This window comes from Cupressus sempervirens, chromosome 2 (genome assembly GCF_028749045.1).
Source record: "Cupressus sempervirens isolate cs-2001-9-10 chromosome 2, ASM2874904v1, whole genome shotgun sequence".
Lineage (NCBI taxonomy): Eukaryota > Viridiplantae > Streptophyta > Pinopsida > Cupressales > Cupressaceae > Cupressus > Cupressus sempervirens.
Genome location: NC_143119.1, coordinates 438,171,619 through 438,184,679, shown reverse-complemented (window position 1 = coordinate 438,184,679; position 13,061 = coordinate 438,171,619).

Here is a 13,061-nt window from a genome sequence, read left to right as displayed (position 1 = left end):
ATGATTTCAAATGTTCAATCAAAATATTTAAACATGATAAAATATTTAATTAATAATTATAATTTAAAATTATATTTATATTTATATTTTCACTTTAATAGATGAATTAAAAAAATTAATTTTCTAAAATCATATGAAATAAAAAATCAATCTTAGATGAAGATATATGAGATGTAATCTGTATTATTATTATTAAACACAAGTAAAATAAATATATTTGAATTCACTTATTGTACTTGTCGTAGGCAATACTATTGCATTCAGTTTGCAAGCTACTTCAATTAACATGAACTAATCAAACTACTTTATTTTTCTCTTTCTAAAAATGAATACTGTTTTCCAGAGTTGTAATTCTTATTTTTAAATTTTGTGTCATAAAAATATGATTTATTTCAAATATGATTGGCCTACCAAAAATGGTGTTATAGGGACACTTTTCTCGAAACAACCTCCATATTGCGTAATTCTCACCTACATTTTAGTACATTTTAAAGTTTATAATTATCAAAACCAACACTAATGAACTATTATGCAAATGAAAAACAAATACTTACAAAAATATGAGAGAGTCATTCTACAACGTGATTCCAATGTTATACATAATATCTATATCTGTATGGTTTTTTCAATTTCAACAACAAATCTTAAAATTGCAATTTATTTTTTGGTCACGAATTTAATTTTTTTTCGTTTGTTTGAGGTGGTCAGAGCATGTAATATTTGACAGCCTTGTCATAAATTCTCTAATCACAATGGTTTCATGGCATAAATGCAACTATCATTGACTTTGATAATACATTTTCACACGTCTTTAAAAAAATTTCTTTCACTTTGTATTATTGTCATGTGCATGTTTATCTCATATTAGTGAAGGATGGTTATTATTTTTTGTGATTGTGAATAATTAGTATTTAAGTACTTCAGAATTTAACATAGATTGTAAAATTCTTAATGTTTATTAAATGTCCATACCATAATCTTTATGATCTCTTTATGGTAAACTTGTAGTTAATAAAGTTTACACTAAAACATACATTTTGTTTTGATAAAAGAATTAGTTTCAATAGATAAGATTGGGTTAGTTATACACCGAACAAAAGATAATGTAGTGCCTGCCCCTAGTTCACATTTTGTTATCATTGCTGAACTCTTTTAGAACTAGTTTTATGTTGTTGGTTAGCAGCATTCTTTTGAGATTATCAGATATTGTGCTATGGATTCAGTTTATTATGTGATGAGATTACTTAGACTCTACATTTCATGTATGTATGATGATTATTTTTAGTGTTCACAATTATTGATGATGATTATTACATTGCTTTCAATTATTAATGATGATTAGTAAGATGATTTATTATCATATGTGCTTTCTTATGGATACTTACCCCATACTTGCATGTGTATGGTGTGCGTGCTTGTTTTGCGTGTTTGCTTTTGTATGGCGTGTTTGATGTGGTTAAGGAAGGGAGTCGTAGTCACCTGCTAGTCGGGATCTACACGATGCACCACTTCCTACCATTGTCTGTTTAGTTTAGTATATATTGTGTTTGTACATGCATGGTTTTTATGTAGGTTGCAGGTACCAGGTATCAACTTTCCTGAATTGTCAGGATGAGCGTACCCTATCACATTATCTCAATGATAAGAGAGGGGAGGTAAATTCTCAAGTCCAAATCCCAACCCTTTAAGCCATTTGTTCTAATTGAAAAATTAGGACCAGTATCTGAGTTGAGTACCCTCCGAATACGTTGGATGACGTAATTCGTGATTTAAACCCTTGGTTTGATTTTGTATGTATTTTGGCTATGATGGGTTTTTCGTATTTTTACCTTTGTGAGTCTTTGGAGTATTTTCTATTAATTAAGCCTAATCAAAAGATTTAATTAATGGTTTAATTAAATAAAAAAATTAATATGATATTTTAATATTAATTTTATTTAATTAATTGAAAAATTAATTAAATAGAATAATTAAATTTGAAAATAAAATAATTAAATTAGAAGATAAAAGTTATAATATTAAATTTGGAATGTGACAATATTTATAATATATTTGGAACTCATTTTTAAATAAATGACTAAATAATAATATTATTAAAGCTAATAAATATTTTAGCAATAAAGTTTTGGAAAATGAAATTTAAAAGTGGAAAATATATTTTAAATTATTAAAAGATTCTAAATCTCATATGATTAAAATATAAATATATTAAGATTGAAAAGTGGAGATATTAAAGTTAGTGCATGAGACTTAATAAATAAATAAATAAAATTAGAAAGAGCAAAGTAAATTGGAGTTACAAGCTTGCATGGGAATTAACATGTGTCAACAACACGGGGGTTAGTGCATCAATTAAGCACAAGGTGTCTACAATTCTATGACTCATCAAAAAGAATTGAAAAAGACCCATGCTTAGTGGGTGACACTTTTCAGCGGTTTCAAGAAGCAATCCAAAGGTTTCTTGAGAGCTCTTGATATTCAGGCATTCATAGAAGCTTAAATGAAAAGCTTAATGGAAGCTACAAGCTTAAGGGAAGCCACGAGCTACAAGCTAAAAAATATAGAAGCTTCAAAGCTTACATGCATGGGAGAAGATTCATATGCTCATATATTTTCTACTTGCTTCTATGCTCCTTATAGCATTTCTAATCACTTGGAGAATTCGATCGGCTTGGATTCTTGGAAGAATTGCGAATGATGGAGAAAGAAGAGTTTTTCTATGGACTTTTTAGGCATGAAAAATTAGCATCAGTGTCCAGGTGCACTCGTGATATTCTCATATTCCCTTTGCACTCTTTCTCTTCCTGTCTTCATCATATCTGTTTTATGTGTCTGAATACTCTCTGTGATTGAATCTACTATTTGAAATTGGAATCTAGATATTTTATTTGGTTGAGAAGAAAACAATAGAAAAACCCTAGTTCCAAATGAGAAAGAAATTAGATTTTAATCGGGTTTGGGTTCGAATTTATATTAAATTAGGAAGACAAGATTTGGAATTAAAATAAAAATTTTATGGTGAAAATTCGAATGATTAGATGTAATCTTTCTATCAATTATATTTTTAGATGCGTATGAACAAACCCTTTTATGGTTAAATTTAGAGAAAAATTATTTTAAGAGGAAATTCTTAATTCATCACAAATTGTCCTGTCGCTGCCCCTAGGATAGACCCGAACTCAGTCATTCATAAATTTTTATCGAGATCAAATTTATTCAATCGCTCCGGTCAGAATTGGCACAACTTGGCCCTCTCCAGCATATTTAAATTTCAGCCTGATCCAACGGTTCATTAGGGAGATATGACCGTCGTACTGAAACTGTTTTATTCGAAGACAGATATTTCTCCATTTCCCATAACCAAGAATTCTTTATGCTTAAACTTCACAAAATAATATATCAAAGCATAGAATGAATTAAAGATATTATTGAAATCTTTCTTTATTAGAATCTTATTAAAATGCATTAGTTTTATATGGTTTATTATCTAATCTAATTAAATCAAATTTAATTAAGATTAGTTAATAGTAGAAGAAGTGTAATTAATTATTAGTCAATCTAAGTAAATGAATTTTTAAATGAGAGAAAATTAAAAAGAGAGAGATTTTAATATAGTTTATATAGTGGACTTTTTATAATGTATATTGAATACTATTTAATATATATTAAACAATTTTAGAGTTGTTTAATGAAGATGATAATGTTAAGAATTTGGAGATTATTCATGTTAAAATCTGCAATGAGTCTTATTGGTTTGTGATAGGGATCTCTTTCAAACAACATTTATATAGACAAAATATTATTAGAACAATTAGAAAATGAGTCTAATGGTTGATTTTAATATTGATTAAATAATTGTAAGGTGATAATTTAAATTTAGAAACTCTGAATGATATTGGATTAAGACTGAATTATTATATTATTGGTTAATACGTTTGAATACCTTAATGGAGTTAAGAGTTAGCCAAATATTAATTAATGAGTTTATGGAAGGATTCTATAGATCGAGTATGTATAGTTTGAGAAGTTTATTATTTATTAATGTTTGTAAGGACTAGCAAACTATTAATAAATAATAGTTTAAATAGATATCAACAAATTTGATTAGAGTTAATCTAGTGGAGATTATTTATTGATTGAAGTTTGGTAAAAGATAATAATTTTTGGAGTTGGATTATAATTGATTTTTAATCAATTGATATTCATTGAGTTGATATTATAACTATGATATTAATAATTCAGTTGTGCGATAGAGTCTTATTTGAAAAGATTAATGATAATACGAATTTGTCAAGGGAATGTTGATATTCTTTGAAAAAGACGAATGAGGTCATTATAGATTTATTCTCAATATAGCTTGCTAATAAATATTGACAAGTTATTATTATTGAATTATTAATATGAACATTTGAGTATTGAATTATAGTTGACTTTTATCTTACAGAATTCTAGTTAGTTATTAGTAAACTGATATTAATTGGAACGTTGCTATGGTTATGCAATTATTAATTAAATCAATTAATGAGAGTTAATTAGATTTAATTAATAATTAAGTTATGTAATAGAGATTTAATTGATATAATTTTTTTAATGAGATTTTAAAAGTATTGATATCAAGTTGATAGGTCTTAATCTGATGACTTGAATAATGACTTTAGATATTTTAATGGTGAAGACTTAGTAATATATAATTGAGAATTATTAGAGTAATAAAAGGTCAAGGATTGTGAATCGATGTTAATTGATTATTTTAATAAGTTATAATCTTCTTGTTCAAAGATTGATAATTGGCTCTCTTATAATTTATAACGAATAATGATCCTAGAAAAGTTAAAAGGTTAATCAATTAGAATATGAATCATGGTTAAATATAAAACAATTTAATTAAATGTCAATGATGATCAGTTTAGTGAATATTTATCCTTAAGTTATTCTTAGAATGTACTTCTTAATAATGGAAGGATAATGCTATTGGGGAAATTGGGTTGACTTGTAGGTCAAATGATGAAACTTAAAACACTTGAAGTATACTTGCAAACAAAAAATTGGAAACCCCTACACATTATTCAACTATGTGAATTTAGTAAATCAAAACATGTGTTTGCATCGTGTATTCTATATGCTTCTTATTTTGGGTTTTGGGTTGACTAATGTTGACCAGTCCTAGGATGTTACCAGAGGCTCGGGGGTTATGAGATGTGATGGCATGTTGATCTTATTTGGTCTTGATCTTTAGAAGCCCAACCATGGTTATGTGATCGTATGCTCTATGAAATGTTTGTATTTGTTCTTCAGCCTTCATGTGTGAAGCTGAGATGTATATATATCTGAGATGTTTGAGCTAATCATTTTTGAGTCATTGATCAGTTATCCTTGGATTACTTTCTAGTCGCCATGAAGGGACTGAAATGTGGATTTATTTTTTGATGATGTCATATTGTGACATGTTTGACTCAACCATTTTGGAGTCTTCGATCAGTATGATTTTGAGATATTCTTGGTTGCTTGTTGAGAACCAATGGATATTGTGATTTATCTTGAGATATATTGTGGTTATTGAGAACCAATGATTATTATGATTATTAGTGATGCCTTCAGTTGCCAATAGAGGACTGTTGTGGTCATGATTTTCTATGGATGCTTTTTCAGATGCTCATGGAGATTTGATGATTCGTATCTTGGAGATTTGGTGATTCTTATTATGGATATTTGATGCTTTTATGCATATTTGATGATTTTATTATGGATTATCTTTTATGATTTTGAGATTTATGATTCCATGAGCTTAGGGTAGGTAATCTACTTGTAGTGTCGGAAAGTGGCTTGCAATGGGGGCCGGGGCCCTAAGTGGCTGCCAGGGTAACTCATTGTAAGTTTGGTTAATAAGTGATAACATTTACACACTAAATGAGGATTAAATGAACCTAAAAAGATAATTGTTTTGGTTCTCGCCCATGCCTTGAGCGCTTGTACAGGCTAGGATGGGAGTAGTGAGAACGCATGGTTGTGACCGTGCATTCTGTAGTATGCCTCGTCAGTATGAGAGGATACTAGTGGCTGCATGAGATCAGTATGGACCCGTGGAGTTTAACTAACTGCCAGGGTAACTTGTACATGATAATTGCGATGACACTTTCCCGCTTGCAGAGTAGGTTTCCTACATGTATTTGTGTGCCTCTGGGAATTAGATGTCAGTTTTGTGTGTGATGGAAACCTTTGAGTTAGTATACTTTTAAGATTCCTAGACTTCTAAAAATTTGTGCTATGTGTTATGGATAGCCTGTTTGGGACTTGAGATTATCTCCTCAGCACGGTGGGAGTGGACCACTTAGGTTCCACACGGTCGGGTGGTAGTGTATTTTCACTCTTATCATTTGAGATTCGTCTGAGATACTGTGGCTGGAGTATCCTTGGTTGGTATTTATTCTTCATTATGTTCTTGGAGCATTATGATAGATAATATACCTTATGATGGATGTATTTCTTGGTATGTTTCTTATATTGATGATTTGCTTTACTTTGCATATGTTAGTTGATGATTTATTATGCTTTACTTTGCATGTTAGTAGGATGTTTTAGGAGTGACATTCCTACTATGTTAATACCGATGATCTCTTCGGTGCTTTGGAATGTTACGAACGGAGGGATGGCTAGGATCCACGATGGTCTAATGATGCTATTTACGGTTGGGAGGAACCGTGCACTTAGTTATTTATGTTTGTGATATATGGTTATCTTTTGTGATGATGTATCATGTATGCTATGTGGTTTCATTTATGTTATTGCATCATGGATTAATATTAGATGATGATGATGTACTTTATTTACTTGGATGTTTATTCTTTTAAGCTTTTCATACCCTGTGATATGTACAGTGGATGATTGAGCTAAACTAAAATATAATTACAAAAGGACACTTGTATATTGTTTAAGTACATTGGATGTATCATTGTTATTTCATAAGGATGGGATGTTAGATGAATAGTTAATTTAGATGTGATACAACGTTAAGGGATCTTTAAAGAATGTAGCCTGTTATGTATATATGTTATGTTTATTTTTATTTTAATTGTTGCTATTGCTTCTGCAAATGTTATGAATGGTTTTATCTTTCATGTTTAAAAAAAAAAAAATTGTTTGGCAAACTTAGTAAAATTTTTTGGATCCCTTGGTGGGGCATTACAGATAAAATAACGGTTATGGTTGAGAAGCAAACATAGACTTTGAGATCAAGGAGATTTTGGAGAAACAAACTGATAGATTGGAAAATGATTTTGAAAGCAAGCAAGAAGAGAGATGGAGCACTGATTGCACCAGGCAGATGTTGTTTTTAAATTTCATAATTATAAATTAAGGCATGATTTGGTGTTGAGATCAATATTTTAAATTGCTACACTTTGCTAGGCTGAGCTAAAAAACTCTACTCCTTTTAGGACGCGAATTAGATCTTCACCGATGACTATATTTTTCTTTCCACCAACGATATCGACTGTTGTACCATGTCTTTTTTTAGTGCATTGTTATTTCCAAATGCTTTTTCCTGTTGGCTTAGAGCATTTTCCCCAGTGGTCTTTTTACATTTCAGCTTGTAAAATTTGCCAAAAATAAGGTTCGTATTTCAACAATTTGACAAGTGGCAACCATTAGTAAAATGAAATTGCTAAACATAGCAACCATTTCAATTTCTTCTGAAACAATTTTAGCAACCTCATTTTTTTTCTTGAAGATATCATCAAGGTTTATCTTTATAACACTATAAAAAATTACTATATGAAACATTGAGAGAAGGTAGTGAGCCCAAATACTCTTTCATAGTTTCAAATTAGTTTTTATGACTTTTTCCCTTCAATTCTCTCTAGGATTAAAAGTGGTCTTGAGACTATCTATTAGAGTAATACCATAGATCTAATGTCTGTATTTTACATATAGAAGGTAATCGTTTTTCATTTCACTTGAAAATATTGTAGAAGGTGATTTTAAGGAGGATTGTTGTTTTAGGGTTTTATTGTGAGGAATTCTAATTGTGTGGGATTGAGAATTGTTTGGATTGAGATTACATTTACTCTGAGATTTTTGTTTTTGTTCTGGTGGGGTACATTAGAGGCGACGCTTCTGGACGTCTTTTTGCAATATTTTATACATAGAATCTAAATGTTGTATTGGAGTCATTAATTCTTTCATAGAAACCTTAAAGAATTCCCCCCCCCCCCCTTTTTTTTTCCACACCTGCCATTATAATGTATGTGAATTTTTCACTTTCTTATTTTTTATTTTCATATTTTGGCTAATGATGAATTATATAATGTATGAATACTATTGCCACAAAATTATTACGGTTTTATTTCGATGTAACTTATGCTTATGTCAGGTTGCATGTGGTCGTTCTAGTGAGAAATAATCTCAGTACTCTATATTAATGTTTACCTGTGTTAATGGAGTACAAGATTAACGATCAAGTATTTATTCTTGCCTCAAGAGGTGAATCTATCTGAATTTTGTCATAATTAATTTGTCTATTATATTTGTGTGGTCTTCAATTTGCCCCTAATGTGAGATTACTGACTATACTTCCCAGCCAATATTTATGTCATTACAATATATTTACTATGAGTATGCTTCATCTTGTTTGCTTTAATTTACATCTACATGAGGTAACATAGTCTCCTTTGGTTTCTTACACATAGTTATAACTATTTTGGATTGTGAGATAATCTAATAATAAGATGCTACAACTTATCTATGGGCTTTGGGATTAGTGCATGCTTATTTTAGTGTGCATGTTTGGACTTTTTGCTATCTATAAATGTCATATTTTACTGATTTCATTGTATAACTCTCCATGTACACCATAATTCAGTTTACTCTAGGCAGATTATTTGTAATAGTCCATCAAATAGACTTTTTTTTAACTCATTTTGGCACTACTAGATAAGATAATTTAAAAACTATGATAGCGCTCCACAACCCGGAATCAGGAACCTGGTTGAGTGTATCCATATATATTTCATTCCACCTGTCCCTATCCCCCGGCTTGTATCTGAACTAACCTCCTTCTACATGCACCCTCGTGGGTTTACCCATGACCCCTCTTCTTTCAAGATTATGCCCATGCAATATCATTAAGTAGTAGAAAAGAGCAAGCATAGAAATTGTCCAATCCCATTTTAATTTCTTGACCTCTATACAACTCATAAATTAAGAAGTATTCATACATATGCTAGTGAATAGATATATGGATTTTCAGAGCATTAAATATTCAATATTTTTTTCAGAGACTAGAAAAGAAAATGGACTAATTATATTCCATTAGACTCGCCTAAGAAGTAGTCATGAATAACAAAGAGGCATTTGGAATTGTAGCAGCAAAACCCTATTATTTTTTAGCAAATGGTGGGACAAAACTCTATCAGTTTTAGCAAATGGTGGGACTCTTGCTACATGCGACTCTTTTTATTTTCAATAAATTTGTTTTTGGTCTTTTTTCTCTTTAATTGTATAAGGTGCCTCATGCTTTTAAGTTGTTTTGCTGAATATTGGAGCAATATGCACTCTCAGGAAGTTATATTAATATGGAAAGTGGCATCTGTTTGTGATATTTCTTTTAAAAACTAATTTTATTCTTGTTAATACTACTTCCTCTTATGTTTATCTGAGGCATTGTTTTTTATCAACTTCAATTAGGTTGGGAGTTCTTAGTTAAATTCCTATAGATGGAATTTGTGAATCTAAATACAGATGTTAAAAAGATAAAGAGTATACATGAAATGATATGAAGATGATGTGATGTTGAATTGATCTTTTTGTTATCTTTGAGTATTTTTTCTAAGTATGTTGTATGGATATAAGTATATATAGATATCAATTCTTTTTCACATTTTAGTTATGTTGGAGATGTATATAGATATATTTAGATATTTTAGTTATGTGAAAGGTATATATAATTTTTTAAATTTTTTAATTGTATTTGAATATTTTATTTTAATTGGTAAATGTAGATATATTTAATTTGGTTTAAATAGAATGATTGTGATACATTTCTTTATATTTAATATATCATTATACCATGTTTTCAATAATAGTATTATTTATACATTATTTCATATATACAAATATAAACAACTATATAGATAAAAAATGAAATCAAATTATTTATGTACTTATTATTTTTTTAACTTCATATTGTTTATTTATGTTTATTTATTACACAAACATGTATGAAAATGAAAATTTTAACATAATTTTATCATCCACTTCTACTTTAAGTAATATTTTATATTACTTTAATATGCAAAAGATAATATGTATTTTATTTTTATATAAATTTTTGTTTCTATTTTTAAAAAATCATCATTTATTATTTTAGTTTGTTATGTTCTTATCTTGTAATGTAGTTTTGTTGATGAAAAGGAAGTCTATTTATAACTTACTTTTTAATTTTTTGGTACCATTAAGGATAGTGAATGATTCATAACATCAAACTAAAATTAGGTATGTACTTGTCATATTGATATGTTTGTTTATGTTAATTATTATTATACTGATATACTATTTCATCAAACTAAAATTAGGTTTCTACTTGTCATATTGAATCAACACTATAGATACCTTGTCATGCAAAATTAGGTATGTAACATGAATCTTAACATTTTTATATGTTTTCTATCTATTGTACTATTATAAAAATTACAAGTTCAATTCAAGTAAAATTTATTAGATAATAAAAAATGAATACTTTTGTTGATGTCGATAGTTATAAAAGAAATTGTAAGCCAATTCCACCTACAATTGATATTGCGTTGGACACTGAAAACTTATTTAGACTAAAGTATTTTCATTACATTCTAGGAGACTATTTAGTTGACTCTCTAGAAGTTTTGCTACATTTTCATTATGCTTCAATTGAAATACGAAATGGGTTAGTAGATCATTTTTTGGAATCCGTGTCAAATATAATATGTATTTTATTTTTATATAAATTTTTGTTTCTATTTTTAAAAAATCATCATTTATTATTTTAGTTATTATTTTATTTTGTTATCTTCTTATCTTGTAATGTAATTTTCTTGATGAAAATGAAGTCTATTTATAGAGTAGTCTCTATCTCACTATTTGAAGAGTATAATGCAACTTAATTTTTAATTTTTTGGTACCATTAAGAATAGTGAATGATTCATAACATCAAACTAAAATTAAGTCTGTACTTGTCATATTGATATGTTTGTTTATGTTAATTATTATTATATTGATATACTATTTCATCAAACTAAAATTAGGTTTGTACTTGTCATATTGAAGCAATACTATAGATACTTTGTCGTGCAAAATCAGTTATGTAACATGAATCTTAACATTTTTATATGTTTTCTATTTATTGTACTATTATAAAAATTATGAGTTCAATTCAAGTTAAATTTATTAGATAATAAAAAATGAATACTTTTGTTGATGTCGATAGTTATAAAAAAAATTGTAAGCCAGTTCCACCTACAATTGATATTGCATTAGACACTGAAAACTTATTTAGACTAGAGTCTTTTCATTACATTGTAGGAGATTGTTTATTTGACTCTCTAGAAGTTTTGGGACATTTTCATTATACTTCAATTGAAATACACAATGGGTTAGTAGATCATTTTTTGGAATCTGTGTCAAAGAATGACTTAGATGCAATGCAAGCATTTAAATGCGAGCTACATCTAGATCTTTTGAATGAAATGCACTCTGTTAGAGATGTGCCTACGTACTTAGAAAGAATGAGGTTGTCCACATCAACTACCCAAAATGGAAAACATGGACTTTGGGGTGATACATTTTGTATTTGATGGGTCTTGAAATGGCTAAATATAACAATTGCAATATGGTCAACAACAACTAAACAAAGATATTTGCATTTCAATAATAACACTACAAAACATACATATAGTATTTTATTTCATGACAAAAACCCTATTGGTGGTCACTATGAGCCCCTCATATCTAGAAAAATATACATACCTTACAATCATACATCATCAATTTACCTCTCAAACTTTTGTTCTACATTACAAAGCAATTGGCAACAAATTACATCTAAAATGCGCAATCAAGGAGTCATGATGAATGCAATTCCGACAAATAATTGTGGTGATAGCCTCTTCCATTCGATTTCATCTTTAATGGATGGGGAGTTTGATATACACTCTTTAAGACTATATATTGCACAATCAATTTGCAATGCAAAAAAGAGGAGTTTTGAAAATGTGAATTATTACATACAACACTACCTAACAACAGCTATGTTGCAAACAATACCCTGTATTGCAAATTGGGAAGACTATATTATCAACATGGCAATGCCTTATTCACAAGGTTGAATCAAAGGAGGCCTTTTTTGTTTACAATGGTTGGCAATAATATTTAAAGCAACTATTTATGTATGGTCCTCAACAACTCAATAAATTGTACATATATTTAAAAATCTAGGGATATCAAACAAAGTATATAACATAATATTGTTTCAAACAAATACTACACATACATTATGAGCCACTATATATGTCCAATAACTCAAAACTACTTGAAAAAACTACAGGAATACAAGCACCAAACTATAATACAATACATGTTGACAAAAAAATAGATAGGAAAACAATCTCATTTCATAAATTTGAAAAAGAAATGTGTAATACTAATACATATCAACATGAGCAATCTTCAAAGAAAAAAAAGCATGATACTAATTCAAATATTGGGTAGAAGCAAGGAGTTGGGTCTCAATTTCGCAGAAGTCCGCGGATTGAGATCATGCTCTTTTAGAAACAGGTACACATTTTTAAAAAATGGGTACCCATTTTAGACTCGGGCGCCCGATTCGAAATTTAAAAAACAGGCACCCATTTTAAAAAAAAATCGGGTATTCGTTTTTAATTTTCAAAAAAGGGGTATCTGTTTTTGAAAACATAAAAAATTATATTTTTTAGAAATGGGTACCTGTTTTTTACTTTTAACAAATGGGTACTCATTTCTAAAAATTTAAAATTTTATTTTTTGGGGGGAATTTTGTTTGCCGATTTGACTTTTTC